The following is a 5,839-nucleotide window of genomic DNA, read 5'->3' as shown; positions in this document are numbered from 1 at the left end:
CATTATTACTATTTAATCATCCATATTTAAATAAAAATACATCTAAACGTATTCAATCAATATTTTTATTATTATAAAAATAATATCAACTAAATTCAAACTTTATTATTAATTATTGTTATCAAATAGATTGTAAATCAGGATTTCATCTCCTTAAAATTGAAGAATCCAGTAAACCTATAACAGCTTACAGTGTCCTAAATGGCTTTTATTAATGGAATATTTTACCTTCTGGTTATAAAAACGCTCCAAGAAGATTTCAAGCTTTTATGGATAAAATATTCAGAGACTATAACGATTTCATTCTTGTTTATATAGATGACATCCTTATATTCTCAAAAACATTAGAAGAACATTACAAACATCTAGATTTATTTAGTGATATTGCTTTCAATTCAGGATTAGTATTATCAAAAACTAAAGCAAAATTAGTTAAACCCTAAATTGATTTCTTATGAATAACTATTGATAAACAAGGAATTAAAATGCAAACATTTATTATTGAAAAATTATTAAATTTGATACAAATTTAGACACTAAAAAAAGCTCAAAGTTTTTAGGATTAGTAAATCAATTAAGAGATTATATCCTGGATTAGCTAAAAAATTAATTAAACTACAGAAAAAGATTAAGAAAGATTTAGAACATTCTTAGAATGAAAAAGATGTTGAAATACTAAAAGATATTAAAAAAACATTGTGAAAAATATGGAAAAATAAAACTAAACTTCCCAGATAAGAATAAACAATATACTTGGATTATAGAAACAGATGTCGGTCTAGAAGGATATGGTAGTGTTTTAAAATTTGAATACCCTGATTCATCTAAAGAATGTATTTGTACCAGATTTTACTGAACTAGGTTTTAACTTATATAAATATGTAAAGAATTATATTAACATTACAAAAACAAAAATTTGTTTTATAAAATTTACAACAACTATGGTAGATATTTAAAAGGATCATGTCTAAGGGACCTATTCAAGTGGTAAAGATAAACATCACTCTGAATTACACTATTAATGACAAAGCAAAAGCATTGCTAGAAATTACAAAAGAAAAATTATCAGACATCCTCAGAGAGAAGCGTGTCCAAAGATTAAATCAAATCAATAAAGAGCTTAAGGAACTCCTAGAAAAAGATACCTCAATCTGGATCTATGAGAACTGAAAGAATAAATTATTATATTCTGTTGCAAGAAAACAAAATGATCAAGCTACCAAACAACAAATTTATCATTGGATCTACACTATTAACTGCCCAAATGCACTAGAAATGGATCGCATAAAAGCAATTTCTAAAGACTTTGCATCATTGGAAGTAAAAAAGAAATTATGCCAGTTGAAAAGTAGACTCAACTGCTAAGTGGTAGAATCTTAACGTAAACAATGTATCATTAGTCATTAAACATATATATACATGCTCTCAAGACTGAAAAAGCTAATTGCTGTTAATTTAAACTACTTTTTTGTTAATTACTTGGATCGAGGCTCTCATGGAAAACAGTAGAGGCCATTTAATGTGCGTAGATTGGAAAGTTATATAGTGTTAAAACTTAAAAGCAAATACCTTTGATTTCCTTTTCAATTCAGCCCACTTGATGGCTTGAGTGCAAAGCTGCTCAACCCTCTTGTGAAGAGCATGGGATCTCCTTAGAATCAAATGTCAAAAGGACCATTTTAATCAACTCTAAAAACATTTTTTGTTTGAGTCAGAAAGCCCAAAAATTATACAAATGACAAATATAAGTAAAGCATGAGAGGAGACCACCAAAGATAAAGCAATAGACAAACCTCTTATTAGCTAAAAAACTAAGCACCTAAAATCAAACAACGAAATTAAAGAAAACAATAAGAAACAATAACCTTAAAAAAACCCCTAAATCAAAATTACAAAAACTTGAAAAAAACCAAGATAAAAAGTCTCAAAATATTGTGCAGAGAACTCTCACCCTCCATAGTGTTTCTATTCTGCATGCTGCCAATTTACAAAGGAATTTACACAATCAATGCCAAGAAAAACCAATGAACCTTCAACTGGATCGCAATTTAGATTACAAGCTGCAATTTTTTTAGGTTATTACAAAATGATAGCTTCGGAGGTAGTAATCACATGCTTTTGTACCTCTTTTTACAACAAAACCATCATTGTCTTAACAACCTGTTTCTTTAATTCGTTGGCATGCTAACAACCTCTTAACAAATATATACATGCATCCAACATAGGATTGAAAGGGGGAAAAGAAAAGTTGAAAGAAGTGAAATAACTTTAACTTAAAAAAATCAGACAAAAAAAGAAATCAAAGGCACTTACTATAAATAAAGAGGTTCAACTAGAAGGAAGATGAAGATAAAGGGCGAATGGATGTTTGATTTGTTGTCAATTAAGGAGTTAATTTCTAGGGTTCACTTTGGGGATAAATGTTGAGGAAGAAATCTAGAGTGAAAATGATGAAGAAGAGTGGCAGGCTATTTTGGTCCAAAAAAGTAAAAATGTTATTTTGAGTGTGGTTTTGAATAGGCATTCAGACCCTCAACCCCTGAATTTCTATTACAAGAGTTGAGGGAATAAAGGTGCAATAGCAATTCTGTGGAATCACTTAAATGGTGAACCAAATTACTGTATTACTGTAGCACGCGAAATAGTGACAGAACGGAATAGCAGTTCCATCCAACCACACATGCTCTAAGTGTTGGTGAATGGTTCTTTTTGGTCTTGACATGTACCTAGGATGTTTATATATTTAAAATGGTCATTTTGTGACTTGTTGATATTTGAAGGTTATGTATAAATGTAATGGCTTTAGTCATGTTGTTGATGGCTTGTTTGGCTGCTTGGATTATATGTCTAGTCTCCTTATAATTGAGGAAGCATCATGCTATATAATATGTTTTGGTTGATGCTTGAATTTGGAATAATGCTTGATAGACATAGGTTATGTTTAGGTGTTATTTGGTAGATTTAATGCTTAAATCATGAAATTGATTTTAAGGTTATTTATGTTTAAGTTGATGATAGTAGACGTGTCATTAAATGTTTAACAAAATGTTATATATTAATGTTGTATGATTGATATGGAGAAAAATATGAGATTTTTGAAATGGATGAATAAATGCATGTTTGTTTGATTTTTTTCAGGTGTCATTGGAGGTATAATGGTATGATTGAATATGATAATTTAGTTAGTTTTAATTTGTTGTTTGAAGTGCCAATTGTGGCATTTTGGTTAGACACTTAGGATGGTTGTTGAAATTGATGTTTTTTACTTGAATTAGATGCATTTGAGTAGGTCGAAATGTGGTTTAGTTGATAGCTTATGGCATAGGTTTTTCATGATAGAATAGCTTGTTTAAAAAGGCATTTTCCAAGTAAACACGGATGTGTGACTCCTTTATGCAAAATTTTCCTACCTTTTTAAAATTTGTTTCGATTTGATCTCTACTGATAGCCTTCTTAGTTCTAACCTTCAGTAAACTCGATATTAAATTGAAATTGACTAAAACGCATGTTAACTTGGTTATTTATGAATTGTTTGACAATTAATTGAGATTTTTAATTATATATATTTTTGTAATTGTTTGGTATTTTTCGTAACATCCTATTGCTCAGATCCAATGACCGGACTGGGTGAAAGGTGTTACAATTATAACCTAATATAAATATTTCTCCAAATTAAGTTTATATAAGTTTTTTTTATCATAAAAGCTATATTTTGTTTGCATTGTGAATCCAAAAATGATGTGGTAGATACTAGTTATGCAAATATAAAAGGTTTTCTTACATTATATCGTGGGCATACGATACTATTTGAGAGAATAGATCTAGACACAAGCACTAGAGACAGATCACAAACTCTTTAATTTAATACATTCAAAACTTCAAAATATGGTTGAGGACATTTGTTGTTCAAAAAAAATAATTCACATATTAACATCACCTCAATATAGTATAAAAAAAAAAGGTTGGGTCATATTGACATATTGTATACTTCATCACTTTATTTGTACGTGGAATTTAGATTATCTATACTTTAAAGATTGCAAATAAGAAGACCTTGATAATATTGATGATATATATTCAGATTCAAATGACGGTAAGGAGCATTTGTTAAATGTTAAAGATGGAATAACCTAACAAATGCGAAATGTTAGAGCAATTAGATAAATTTGCATATGATATTTATTTTTCTTATTATTTTTATTATTAATCGTATTATCGACTATTTTCTTGCACATAGAGCTTTGATTTCAATACTTGTTAATCATTTAGAATTTTTATCATACTGATATTTTTATACTAATTAATTATTTTAGAAATATAAATTATGTAACTTTGTAATTACAATTTGTACTACTAAACATGATATAGGAATGATGATGTTGTAATTACAAGAGAATGTAATTACTACCCTAGTAATAACACATTCATCAAATTGCTTTGTGTTGTCCAAATTGATTAGAGTGCGTTTAAAAAATTACTTGATAATTGGATTTGGGTATAATTGCTTGTAATTACACATCTATAGCTTGCTTGTGTAACCATGTACTTAGTGGGTCTTTTTGAATTGAGTGTAATTAGAACATCCCAATTACACTCTCCAATTCTTAAGGGTAAGGACTGAGTAATTGTGTGGGTAATTACAAACAATTACGCATAAATCTAATTACTTTAAGGATTTTTAAGCATGTTCTGACATGCTATTTTAGTTTTAAGATATATATTTTATTTTTAAAATATAATTATATGTTATTTTACTAATCTTGTTTAAATAATTTGAAATTTTTATTTACGATAGATAATTCTTTATACATTTTGACCTACTAAATAGTTAACTAAAAATTATATAGTATTTATTACTCATACTTGGTCATAGATGAATCAATGATAACCATGGTCACTCTTAATTAGCTAATTCTCACAATGGTCTCAATGTTCCTCCCTTTCTCATTCATTAGCCTTCTATATAACTTTTTTAATTCTCCAAAAGTATCTAATTTCTCCTGAAGGAATCTTATCCATGTGAATTTGGTGTAATCATCAACCCGAACCAAAATACAACACTTCCCTCCAATGCTTTCAATTTGCATAACCAAAATTTTAGGGCTGACGTCGTGACACCATCTCCTTCACATTGTGACGTCCTAAAACAATTTGTAATGTCGTGACCTCAGGCTAGTCAATGTTGTGTCGTGACTTACTATCGATTGACTTTGCAACGAGGAAGGTTGCTCATTAGGACATGACTCTATTTTTGATAAAAATGAACCATTTGACACCTATTTCATGCTTTCCAGTCAAACCATATAATATATGCAACAAGCAATGGCTTAACCTGATTTAAAACATGTCAAGAAACATGTCAAACAAGCTTAAACACCCAATTCAACTTCTTAACAGGATATTCACTACATTTTCATCTACTAAACTTAAACATTTCAATACCATTAGAGCATACCAACCTAAGGATTCACTTATCAACATTACATATACCAAATCATCTTGAGATTTCAATGTATCACTTAGGAACACATATACATAGCAAAGACTTATAGGTCTTAAGCACAACTATCAACTATCCAAATTAAGTTACTTTCACAAACATACTTCTAGTCATAAGTATTCAAGCTTAACTTCATTTTTATCACTTATTAACTAAGCTAACATTTCAATTTCTCTACTTCAATTATGTCATTTCAAATACCATGTTAATCAAAATATACCATTTTATCTAAGCATCAACAATTACCATATCATGTCTTTCAATACCATGATTCAAAACAACTTTCAAACTCATCAAGACTTTTATACATTCAAGTATGTACCAAAACACTTATGCACA

Source organism: Gossypium arboreum, chromosome 11 (assembly GCF_025698485.1).
Source record: "Gossypium arboreum isolate Shixiya-1 chromosome 11, ASM2569848v2, whole genome shotgun sequence".
NCBI classification, from domain to species: domain Eukaryota; kingdom Viridiplantae; phylum Streptophyta; class Magnoliopsida; order Malvales; family Malvaceae; genus Gossypium; species Gossypium arboreum.
This window is presented reverse-complemented; position numbering follows the sequence as displayed.